Source organism: Tenrec ecaudatus, chromosome 8, assembly GCF_050624435.1.
Source record: "Tenrec ecaudatus isolate mTenEca1 chromosome 8, mTenEca1.hap1, whole genome shotgun sequence".
Taxonomy (NCBI): Eukaryota; Metazoa; Chordata; class Mammalia; order Afrosoricida; family Tenrecidae; genus Tenrec; species Tenrec ecaudatus.
This window is the reverse complement of record NC_134537.1, coordinates 10,259,780-10,273,218: the sequence shown is the minus strand read 5'-3', so window position 1 is coordinate 10,273,218 and position 13,439 is coordinate 10,259,780. Positions and strand designations below refer to the sequence as shown.

At 42.5% G+C, this 13,439-nt stretch overlaps 1 pseudogene; it reads left to right on the top strand.

The window, feature by feature from the left end:
- Positions 1-4,121: 4,121 nt before the first annotated feature.
- LOC142454644 (O(6)-methylguanine-induced apoptosis 2-like) overlaps positions 4,122-13,439 on the top strand; it is a 103,716-nt pseudogene continuing 94,398 nt past the window's right edge.

Below are 13,439 nucleotides of genomic sequence, written 5' to 3'. Positions count from 1 at the left end.
TGCCACCAGTTAGCACAAATGAGATTTTAATATCAGCCGTTTTCTCCTGGCAGGGTCCTGTGACTATGCTTATAGAGAAAGTGGTTTTAAATCTTTTACACTGAATACAGTTATATATGAATATATCCCAAACCAAACGCACAGCCATCAAGTAGATGCCAACTCGTAGCAACCTTAAAGAACAGGGTAGAACTGGCCCCTATGAGTTTTTGAGACTGTAACCCTTTAAGGGAGTAGAAAGCCCCATCTTTGTCCCACAGAACAGTGGGTGGTTTTGAACTGCTGACCTTGCAGTTAGTATCTCAATTTATAATCACTATGTCACCAATGCTCACACACAGACACACACATGTATCACTGTTTTGCAAGTGAGGAAACTGAGACTTAGGTAAGAATCATGGGACATACCATATGTGTTAGTCCGGGTAGACTAGAGAAATGAATCTAGAGATACTCATATGGGTGTAAGAGAGAACTTTATATTAAAGAGTAATTGTACATTAAGAAAACATCCCAGCCCAGTCCAAATCAAGTCCAAAAGTCCAATATTGCCCTATATGTAGATACTAGTCCATAAATTCGTCTTTAGACTCACACAGCCATGCAATGATGCAGAAGGCAGGAAGATCACAGGCCAGTGAGTGGAAGGTCTTGTGGATCCAGTGGTGGTGGAAGCATCTCAACACTGGCGAGGGTCTCCACGTGTCTCCTCCAGCTCCAGGGTTCTGGCAGCATCAGTGTAGCTCCATGTGGCTTGTCAGCAGGAAGACAAAGCAGAGAGTGTCGCCCGCCTCCAGGAATGAATACAGGAGTTCCCAGAATGCTCAGGAGAAGGCCATGTCCACAAGGAGACCTCATTGGCTATGGCCTGATTAACAGGCTAGACTACACTCCTTTGCAAGTTGACAGGAGATTATGTAACTACCACACCATACAAATAGGAGATATTGTCAGGTTCAAATTCAAGTATTTTGATCCCTAGATACTCTTATCTTTAACCTGTATTAATTTTTAGTACATTGAGAAGGAGTCCAATTCATCAACTACTCATACTGCTATGAAACAAAACAAAAAAAAAACACTGCTTCCAAGTCCATTATAACTCATAGTGATTATATATATGGTTTCTGAGATTATACATCTTTATAAGAGCAGGAAGCCTCATCTTTCTCCCTCAGTCTGGCACATGGGTTTGAACCATCAATCTTGTAACTAAAAGTCCAAACACCCAGCAATACCACCATATTTAAAAATACACAAAGATTTAATTGGAAGAAGAGGGAGGAGAATGAGGAGGAAGAGGAGAAAGGAAAATGGAGAAAGGTGGGAATAACAACAATAAATAATAAAATAGCATGGACAGAAAAATACAAAGAAGTATTAAGAAAATTCTACCATAGTTAACTATTCACAAGCCATGCATTCTTCAGGGGAGAGATACCTCCTCCCAAGGGAAGCAACAATTGGACTCTGTAAGGTGGAAACTAAACCTTCTCTCTCTCTCTCTCTCTCTCTCTCTCTCTCTCTCTCTCACACACACACACACTATAGATAGATAGATATCAAACAGGCTACATAAACAGAATGCAGTGTATCTGTAGTATGAACTCATTCAAGGAGCACAATAAGGTGGTGGTGGTGGTACTTTAAAAGAGCCCTGGCTGGGATGATAATTAAAAACAAAACAAAGCAAGATAAATTGAAAACACTAATACAGAAAATTGTTTGGATTTTTTTGTTTCTTTGTTTTGCAGTTTTAAGGAGCGGAAATTTATTTCCTCACAGTTCAAGAGACTAGAAGTCCAAAATCAGGACATGAGCTCTTAGAGATGAGACACGGAAGGTCCTTCTATGTCTCTCAGCTTCTGAGAGCTGCAAGTGTTTTTGGCATTCCTGAACTTGTAGATGCACCTGCCTTTATTGTCACAGAGTGTCTGTCTCCTATTTATGTGTCTCTAGGTGTCCATTCAAGTCTTTATAAGGCATGTCTCATAGTGATTAGGTTTAGGACCCGCCTCACTCTAGTATGCACTCATTCACACAGCTAAAGAAAACCCCTCATGCCAAGAGAATCACATGCACAGATGCAGATATTTTGGGTTGAAGGGACATAGTTCAATTCACAACAACTTAGTAAAATATCATATTCAAATTTCAATTTCTTACATGTTTAAATGATAGTATTTTGGATATCTTCAGTTAAGATGCAACTTATTAAAATTAATTTCATCTATTTCTTTTCACTCTTCATAATGTGGGTTGGACAGGGCACGATATGACAAAATAATAATTTATAAATTATTAAGGGCTCATGAGGGAGCGGGGAGCAGGGAGGGAGGGAAAAAAAGGACCTGATGCAAAGGGCTTAAGTGGAGAGCAAATGCTTTGAAAATGATGAGGGCAAAGAATGTACAGATGTGCTTTACACAATTGATGTATGTATGGATTGTGATGAGTTGTATGAATCCCTAATAAAATGTTTAAAAAACGAGTTATGCGATCTACATTTGTGGCCTGTACTATACTCAATCTTTTTCTTTTTATTTCTTGTAAAATTATAATACATTTACCAATTCAGTGTTTTTAGTTGTGCAATCTGGTGATATCAACAGCATTAATTATGTTCTATAATCACCACAAATAGTAAACAATTGATTTTAAAATATTGATAACTATCTACACAAATGTTTCTAAGCGGGCTCTATGTTTTCTTGTACTACAGTGAGGTTGGGTGTATTCCATATCTTTTTGTGTGGTTAAGTCTTCCTCATAGTAGTATTTCATAGTTTGCTAAATGTTTTTAAAATATCCTATTTCATACAACAAAACCCATGGCCAACGGGTCCATCCTGATTCAGAGAGAGCCTAAACTGTGGTAAAATGTTGTACAGTCGATTCTGACTCATAACGGCCTGATGTACAACACTGCAAAGCACTGTGTGGTCCTGCACCATCTTCACCGTTGTTTTTGTCTTTGGCCCATTGCTGCAGCCACGGGGACAGTCTAACGTGTGGAAGCCTTTCCTCTTTTTGGCTGCCCCTCTGCTTTACCAAGCATGATGTCCTTCTCCAGGGACTGGTCTTTCCTGACGACCTGTTCCTAGTATGTCAGAAAAAGTCTCTATCCTTGCTTTTAAGGAGCACCCTAGCCGTGCTTCTTCTTGAACGGGTTGCTTGTCCTTTTAGCACCACTTTCTATATTCTTCTCCAGCACCAGAGTTCAAATGCACCCATTCTCCAGTCTTCCTTGTTCCATGTCCAATGTTCACAATGAAGCCCTTGAAAATGTCATGGCTTGGAGCAGGCATACTTTCGTCCTCAAAGTAGCATCTTTGTTATTCAACATTAAAAAAATAATTTTATTGGGGGCTCTGACAGCTCTTATCACAATCCATACATCCATCCATTGTGTCAAACACATTCCCCACCCCACCCCCAACATTTTAAAGCAGTCTTGAGTGGCAGGTTGACCCAGTGCAATGAGTCATTTGATGTCTTGGCTGCTGCTTCCACGAGCACTGGTTATGGATCCAAGCAACATGAAATCCCATACAGCTTCAAACTTTTCTCCATTGATCATGATGTTATGCCCTGGGCCAATTGTGAGGATTGTGGTCTTTTTTACACTGAGTTGTAGTCCATACTGAAGGCTGTAATCCTTGATCTTCATCAGCAAAGACTTCAAGTCCTCCTCATTTCCAGCAAGCAAGTTTGTGTCCTCTGTATTTTGCAGGTTATGATTGAGCCTTCCTCCAAACTTGATGCCACGTTCTTCTTCATATAATCTAGTTTCTTTGATGATTTGCTCAGCATAGTGACCCTATAGGGCAGAACAAAACTGCTCTCTGTCATTTTCAAGACTGTAAATCTTTACGAAAGCAGACAGCCTCCAGCTGGTGGGTTCGAACTGATGACTTCTTTCTTAGCAGTCCAACAAGTAACCTCCTGTGCCACCAGGGCTCCTTTGCTACCTCATTTATGGAACATTTGCTCTATGCCTGGCACTAACTGAGTTACTTGCACAATATCTCTTAATCCTCATGACAGCCCTGTGTGGCTGGTAGTGTTCCTATTTTACAGATATGCAAACTAAGACTGCTTCCCAGCCTGGTCCCGGTACTATGGCTCCTGAAAAGAAGCGTACCAAGAAGCAGGGCTGTTCGCCTCCCAGTGGAGTCGTGACCGGAGAGGACACCATCAACATTCACAAGTGCACCCATGGCACGGGCTTCAAGAAGCGTGTCCCTTGGGCCCTCAAGGAGACTGGGAAGTTTGCCCTGAAGGAGATGGGCACACCAGATGGACGGAGCCACACCAGGCTCCACAGAGCTGTCGGGGCCAAAGGAACCAGGTAGTCCGCTGTGAGATCCACGCACAATTGTCCAGGAAACGTAATGAGAATGAAGAGGCACCAAACAAGCTCTACACATTGGTAGCCCACATGCCTGTCACCACTTCCAAAGCCCTACAGACAGTCGGGGTGGATGGAAACTAGTAGCGGGTTACCTAATAAAGGTTATCAAGCTACAAACAACAACAACAAACTGAAGACTCAGCTAGAAGGGGATGGCCTAGATCTATTTACCTTTGGATTCTGAATGCTTGTCCACAAAAGCACAAGGACCCATAACACACTCTGCTTCCGTGACACTCCATTGTTCCAAAGTCTCATCTTTTCAAGAATAAGCAGGATGCCGGATTGTGAACCAACCTAGCAGATCATTAAAGAATGAGTGAGTGTTACTTCCAAAAGATCCTCATAAACAGGTTGCCCTCCCCATGTACTGAGTTTAGAATTTGGGTGCAGTTCAGTTCCATGGGATTTTAGTTATGTACGCTCAAGGCACCGGGCTTCTCCTGCAGTTTAAAGCAGTGCGTTTGATCCTATTTATACTTATGAGTCTCTTGGTTCTTGATAAGCATGGGGCCCTTCCCCATCTTCTTTCAAGTCTTCAAACCTCTTCAGATGTTGCAACCCCCATTTCACCGATGGGAGGAAGAGTGGCAAGCCAAGATGAAGGATCACACGGAGGGAATCGAGTAGGGGCGACACATGGACCCTGACTCCCACCCTGGTGGTGTCTGTGTGGCTGTCTTCACAAACCCAAACCTCGAGGAGGAAAACGTTCTGGAGAAGTCCACACAGCCAGTCTGGAGCACCTGCCTGGTCCTAATGTTTAAAAAAAAAATGCATTTCCCAAAGTGTGTTTTTTTTTTTTCCCCTCATTCCCAAAGGCCAGTCATTTCCTTCGATTTCCATGCGGCCTTTCACCCACTCATGCTGGTGATGGACAGTCTCGATAAGACCCTGGGATGACTCCTGCTTCCTGTGGGGCATCAGGATTCGCCATTCCTACCTGCAGGAACAATCAAGCCTTTGGGGTCCAGCTGTGAACCACGGGGAATTTTGACAGATCCTCCTGGGGAAGTCACAGAGTTCCAGTCAGTGTCTGGAATATGCAGAACAGCTTACAGACAGGCTCCATAAATGTCCATGGGTTACAGATCCCCCTTTTTCTGGGAGCCTGTTTATGTCCTCAGCCTATAGCCCGGAAGGTGATGCTGGCAGGTGGAAAGGTTAAGAAAGCATGGAATATAATGTATTCATCCCAAACCACCATGCATCTTGTTTGGGAAGGGTTGGTAGTGCCCTCAGTGCATAAAATACTGGCTTTGATTAAGGCAGCAGATGGACATTGGGCCTCCACTCAAGTACTCCCTCAATGCAAGAACACTTTGTTCTACTAACCTGGCACTCTGTGATGCTCACCTTCCCTGACAAAATCGCTGAATAAAAAATGCATGCACAAGCAAATGTGGTGAAGAAAACTGATGGTGCCTGGCTATCAAAAGATATAGTGTCTGGGGTCTTAAAGCCTTGAAGATAAACAAACAGCCATCCAGCTGAGAAGCAATAAAGCCCACATGGAAGAAGTATACCAGCCTGTGTGATCATGAGGTGTTGATGGGATCAGGTATCAGAAACCAAAGACTTCAAACAAAACAAAATAATCATATTGATGTGAATAAAGGGGAGGGAAGAGTGGAGACCCAAAACCCATCTGTAGTCAATTGGACATCCCCTTACAGAGGGATCACAAGGGAGAGATGAGCCAGTCAAGATGCAGTATAGCTCCAATAAAACATACAACTTTCTTCTAGTTCTTTAATGCTTCCTCCCCCTCCATTATCATGACCTCAATTCTATCTTACAAATACGGCTATCCCAGAGCATGTACACTGGTACAGAGATAAGAGCTCTCAGCACAGGGAATCCAGGACAGATAAACCCCTAAAGACCAATAATGAGAGTAGCAATACTAGGAGGGGAAGGAAAGGGGGTGGTGAGTAAGGGGGAACTGATCACAATGATTGACATATAACCCTCTCCCAGGGGGACAGACAACAGAAAAGTGGGTGAAAGAAGACAGCAGTTGACGTAAGACAAAAACAAACAAACAAGCAAACAAAAACCCAATAATTTATAAATTATCAAGGGTTCATGAGGTAGGTGGGGGGAAAGAGGAGCTGATACCAAAGGCTCAAGTAGAAGAAAATGTTTTGAAAATGATGTGGACAACATATGTACTAATGCTTGACGCAATGGATATAGGTATGGATTGTGATAAGAGCTGTAAGAGCCCCAAATAAAATGATCAAACAATAATAACAACAAAAACTGGCTTTGGAGTTGTTGTGAACCACACCCCTCAACCCTTCAACCCCCGCCCTCCAGTGAAATGAATCTGCTCAAGCACCTAGCAGGCCATAGAGGGTGTTGTTAAACTATTTTTACCTTAGCTTTGTTATCAACTGCAGATCAGGGGTGTTCCCTGTGATTGGTAGACCTTGACTTTGGTTGAGGTTGATAAATGGCCATGTGTAGATGGTCTTGGTATTTTATAGGATTGCTTGCAAAGACGTGGTCCACAGACTTTATGTATTCTTACTTTCTGTGCTTCCTGATACCTCGCTTAATTTCACAGTGGAATTGAGCTGACATATAACAGAAACTCAGACAAAAAAATGGTAACAAATGTAACTTAGAATAAAAAATTCGGTTCTTGGGAATTATAAACAATCGCTTCCTTGGCATTTTCCCTTTTTTATTTTGTGAATCTTTCAAAGTGAGCTTTATTATTATAATTTTTGCTACTAATGTATAAATAAAATAGGTAGGCAGGAATATGACCAGATTTAATAAGAAGTTGGGGCAAAAAAGAGAAGGGATCTGAGTATGCAGACCAGGGACCTGTCCATGTAAGTGTTGGGCTCTGTCTTCATTCTCTCTCTGATTTAGCAGTCAAAATAGACAAGGAGAAGTGGCCAGTTCTTATTATCTGAGAGAACACGACACATCTCTTTCTCAGAAAAAAAATAAAGATTTGAGGTCTGAGGCTACGCGACATTTCTTGGGAACGACATTCCAGAGGAGTGAGTCACTGCTGCGGTGGATCATACCTTTCCAGAACAAGTCTTTGGAGGTCAATGGTGGAAGGGTTGGGGGCAAGACTGAGGGGCACTGGCTTAGTTTTAAGAGGTAACAACCCTTGAAGAGAAAGTGCCTTGCTTCCATCAAGGCCTCTTCTTAGGAAGAGTTCTGGGTGTATGTGATTAGTGACTGTCAGCAAAGCCTATGTTCTCTGAGAAGGGCCTGGAGGGCAGGATCATCCTATAAGTAGGTGTGGAGACTCAGAAATGGAAGGGGGGTTTTTGGATAAGCTGGCAACCCACTTGGGCCATGGTGGTTTTCAGTCCCAAAGCTGGAAACACCACAGGAGTAAACGAGAAGGAACAGGGTCACAGCAGTCAATGCAGAGACTGAGAAAACCCAGGGGCAGGAACAGGGTCACAGCAGTCAATGAAGAGACTGAGAAAACCCAGGGGCAGTGAAGGTGGTAGGGTGGCGTATGGTGACAGGGCGAGGGTCCCAGGCGGCTTCCTAGTTGTGCCTCTTTTCTCCTGAGTGGACAACAAGCAGGTTGCCAACTTCATTCATTTTTGTTAGGAATGGAAGCGGTCTCACCAGAAGAAGGTCCCAGAGAGATATCAGGGCAATGGATGATCACAGGCGTGGATTGTTTGATGATTCTTTTACCTTCAACCTGAGCCTGAAAGCCATCAATAACAGCAGATGATGATCCCCTCTTAGAGGCAGAAGCTTGCTGTGATAGGCCAGGTTGACTAGAGAAACTTATGTATTCATAGATGTATACGAAAGAGCTTTATATCAAAGAGTAACTGTATATTAAGAAAATATCCCAGCCCACTCCAGATCAAGTCCATAAGTCCGATATTAGCCCATAAGTCCAATACTAGTCCACAAACCCTTCTTCAGATACACACAGCACATACGATGATGAAACATGCAGGAAGATCACAGGCCAGTGGGTGCAAAGTCTTGTGGATCCAATGGCAGTAGAAGCATCTCAAGGCTGGCACAGGTCTTGTCCTCAGGGCTGGCTCAGTTCTCAGCGTGGTACCACAAGCCTTGTCAACAGGAAGAGGAAGGCAGGGAGAGAGAGTGTGGCCCACTTCCAAGGAGAAGAGAAAGGATATTCATGAGAAAGTCACGCCCACAAGGAGGCTAGACTCCACCCCTCCACTTATTTATCAAGTTGACATGAAATTATATAACTACCACTACCTTGCCTAGGAGATTGAGCCTAGCTTGTCACACTAGAGACCGTATGCTGTGAAGGGGTATCTCTGGAGGAGCACAGTGAGAGCTGGTGTCTTTTCTCCACCTCACCGAGTTCAGGATTTGTTACGGCCGATGATGACTATATTTAGGGGAGCGTGGTGACAACTCTTGTGGAAATATTAGAGGACACTTGGAGTATGCACATACTAACAACAAACCAGCAGATGCCGCAAACTGTTGCAGAAGGAGCAGACTAAATGGAACACGGATTTAAACTAAGCATAATAAATGTATTCAGGGAAATAGGGATGTAGGAGTGAGCAATTATGAAGAAAACTAATTGGAGATAATTAGGCATGGACATGTGTAATTGTGAGAGTAAGGTGCTTGGTGAACAGATTATAGATTATGTAGATTCAGCGGCAGAATGAATTTGTGAGCTGGGCATTCTAGTCACGTGCCGTACAGAAAGTATTGGAAAAGAAGAGATGGAAATAATGGGGGGAAACAATATGGAAGCTAGACCTAAAAGCTTAAACACTTTGTTTTTTACTTAAGACTTTCAGAGAGAAGGAAATGACTAAATGGGGGAGGATATAAAATATAAAATAAAGATAAAATAAATATTTGGAGGACAGAGGACTTTTTTGATTTATTGAAATTGAGGCCAATGATTAGTGGTGTGCATGAAATAACAAACAGAATAGATTTTCTTTTCTACTCTTTTGTGTGTGTGCACACACAAAGCTGGATGTATGATGAAATATAAACACATCAAGAAACAGAAAAGTGTTTCTTGAGACAACAACCAGATTCCTACAAAAGAATCAGTTTCAAATAGACCTCAAATTTCTCAACTGCCGAGATATGAGAACACAGGAATCATGGCTGCAGCATTACATCTAAATCTTCTGATCCACTAACCACAAGGTCCCTGGTTTGGACCCACGAACTGCTCTGAGGGAGAAAGATGAGGTTGCCTACTCAGGTCAAGATGTAAAGTCTTGAAACCAAAAAGACCATTCTACCCTGTTCTACAGAGTTGCTATGAGTCAGAATCAACTCAATGTCAGTGAGCTTGGTTTTGAGAGAATCCATGTTCATTCCATTATCAAGTCTCCTTTTGAAAAGACGTTATTAGGTCTGTGGAGGAGAAAGCAATGAGATGGGGGTGAAATCAGGGTGGAAAAATAACAGTAGAGTTTCTCATTGTCTAAACAGGCTATGACTTAAGATGTGTGAGTCTATCTATCACAAACATCAGACTATGTCAATACTGCCGAGGTTCTGGTGTCGGACAGAACGTTGGGTCAAGGAGAGATCAGAGGGAGAACTTCTAAGGGAGAAATGTGACATTTTTTGTCTAGTCGGATGGAAGGCAAGCCTGCAGACATGGATTGATGGACAGAAAAGGTCGTTCTCTTACTTAAGCCCTCGTGAATGATAGTCTTGGTCAGTAGCCACTCACTGTTCTCCCAAAATATCTGAAGCAGAACAGTCTAGGAACAAAGGGCACATCATTCTCCTCGTTAACCGCTTCCGCAGAAATGACCACCACCACCTTCCCAGTGACTGCTCTGTATGTCAAGGTTAACACCCCAGGACAAATCCATTTCAGGAGTTTGGGTGGGGAGTCTCTCCTTTCTATTTCGATTACGACGCTCTTATTGCATGAGGGCCGTGATGCTCCCTGCTTTTCCTTCTTTGCTGGGAAGTGGAGGCTGTTATAAACCTCCAACGCCATGCCTCACCTCGGCTTAGTTTTTCTGCTTAGCAATTTTCTTTCTCAGTCTTTCATTTTTGCCCTATCCCTGCGCAAGACCTTCTATTTATTAATGGGCTCTCCTTTAAATCTTCTATTTTTAAAAATAGCTTCGCAAGCATCTAGTTAACTAGGAAAGAAGACATATTACAAACAGCATTGCAGATTTAGGATGGTATTTTCTGAAACTGTCATAAGTCCTTCTAGTGCGGGTCAGAGAATAAATGGATGGTGTTTTCTTTTGCAAACAGTTTTATTGGCATGACATTTACATATCATACCGCCCAATAGCTCAATTATACCAAGAAGAGTTGTACCATCATCACCACAAGCAATTTTAGAGCATTTTTGATATTAGCTCCCACTTTAACCAGCCTGCCCTGTCATACCCTCAAGAAACCTTTGATCCAGTTGCTGTATCTATAGCGTTAATGTTCCCTAGCCTGGACTTCATATACAGAAAGTCATATCGGCCCCCGCACTGCCAAAAGAAAAACAAACACCCAAATACTAACAATAACAAAGGAATACAGAACAACTCAATAGAAAAGAAAGCAGAACATGTTGAAAACTAGAACAAATTTAAAATGAGTCAAAACGAGATCAAAGGATAGGTATGGTGTTAAACTTAAACCTAACTGCATCTGCAATAATCCATTTTCCAATGCAGTCTACACAATAGCAAGGTGATTCACATCACTGGTCTATGGGGCACAAGGGATTCACCGGAGGCTTTAATACACACGTCTTTCCCCTTCACAACTTCAAAAGAGGTCCAAAGGGGTGTCAAATGATAAGATATGACAGCTGAACCGAACTACATCTGCTAGGATCGAATTTACAATGGCCTCTGTCTGATAACACAACTACTCACATCCGGCGACCCTAGCCAGAGGGCATTCACCAGAGGCCTAATCCCTGTGTGAACCCAGCAAAGGGATTTGGGGCATCCACTGGCATTGGAAACCTCTGGCAAACCAGGTGTTCCCAAAGTAAGCTCTGATACCATTTCCTCCGTGGGATCTGGATTTTATTATTTACAATAATGGATTTGTCTTATAGAAGTTTCTTTTAAACATCTTAAAAAAATAACACCAGAGCTTTGGAGGTGTAGTTGTTGTAAGTAGTGCTGCTGACCCCAAGGTCATTTGTTCAAAACCACCAGCTGCTCAGTGGGAGAAAGATGGGGCTTTCTACTCCTGGCAAGAATTGCAGTCTCAGAAATCCACAGGGGCAGTTCTCGTCCGCCTTACAGGGTCGCTGTGAGTCAGCATCTACTCAATGACAGCGAGTTTGGCTTTGAGTGTTGCTTGTTTGTTTTTAAACTACGTTTGAAGCCTTTTTAGATCAGCCAGAGCTAGAAGGGTGGCTATGTCTATATATTCATCGTGGTTAGGAGCTAGGCCAGGGAGTCTACATTTATGAGGTATGGGATCTTAGACAAGCTACTCATTTTCCCTGTGTTTCAGCTTCTTTAGTGTGAAGGGACAACTATTAGTCTTCTTCACATACTCCTGCTTCTCTGATATGATTCAGCAGATAGTCTGAACAAATAGGGTGAAATTGTGCCACCCGGCACTCAGCTTTTCGTAACTTTAAAGTATGCACTGGCCCAAGAGGTTACACATCGGGCTGCCAACCTCAAGGTCTGAGGTTCAAACCCACCAGTTACTCTGCGACTGCGCATAAGGATGCACAGGCTCAGGAAACACACAGGGCAGCTCTGCTCTATGCTGGAACGTTACTATGAGTTGGAATGTACTCAAGGGCAATCAGATTGCTATTCTGCTCTAATAGATTGCCTTTCGTTCTACATGCAGGTTCCTCGTGAGCATAATTAAGTGTTCTGTAACTCCCATTCTTGTGTTTCCATAATGTGTTATGATCCATACAATGGCATGCTTTTGCATTGTTAATATGACACAGCACATCTTTCTAGGAGATACACTTCAGCCAAGATCCATCTGATATCAGCAAGGATCGTCATTGTTTCATATACTTTCCTGAATCTGGCAGCTCCCCCATTAATGTACCGCTGCAACCAATTGTGGATTATCTTCAGCAAGATTTTACTTATGGTCGATGGTAATGATGTTGTTCAGTAATTTCCACATGCCATTGGATCGCTTTTCGTTATATGGGCACAGACATGGGTCTCTTCCAGTTGGTTGGCCAGGTAACTATCTTCCAAATTTCCCGGTGCTTCCAACAATTCATCCAGTTGTTGGCACATGATGATTGGTATTCCGCTAATTTTCTGGAGTTTTGCTTTTTGCCAATACCTTCAGTGTACCTTGGAATTCTCTTTTTCAATTCCATCGGTTCTTGATCATATGATACCCTACTGAAATGATCGGCATTGACAAATTCTTTTTTGCCAGAGTGACTTGCTGTATTGCTTCCATCTTTAGATACTCCCTGCAGTTCAGACATGAATCCTGTAGTGTTTCAACTTGAGGCCTGGTTGTTTTTCTTTCTTCTCTCAGCTTGAGAAATCCTGGTAGCATTCTTCCCTTTTGTTGTTCTAACTCCAGGCGTGAGTGCATTTTAGTCTGACAACGAAATTGACTCATCTAAAAATGTTTAGTTTGACAACTGCCTGAGAACTCAAGGCCTGCGGGTTCTCATTCTGGCCTTGAACCCATAGACCAGGGTGTTTAGAGGAAGCCTTTACCACTTGAGAACTGGCTACATCTCCATCCTCATCCCCGCCCCCCAACGATTCTGCAAACAGAAAGTCCCCAACATCTGGATCAGGACAGCTAGAGAAACTCTTCACAGTAAGATGATATTATCCCTGATCTGCTGGAGAAAGGATACAGACCAGGTTGTTGCTTTCACCATCTTTTCACAGATTTGTGAAAGAAAGAAAAATTTTTAAACATTCTCATGTATTTTTGAAAATGTATCTTTCTGAAAGTGCATATAGGTTATGACCTACATTTGTGAAAATAGATATATATTTGTGAAAAAATATATAATGTGTGAAAAATATACTTGTAAATGTATATTTATTTGTGGAGACTTTGTATG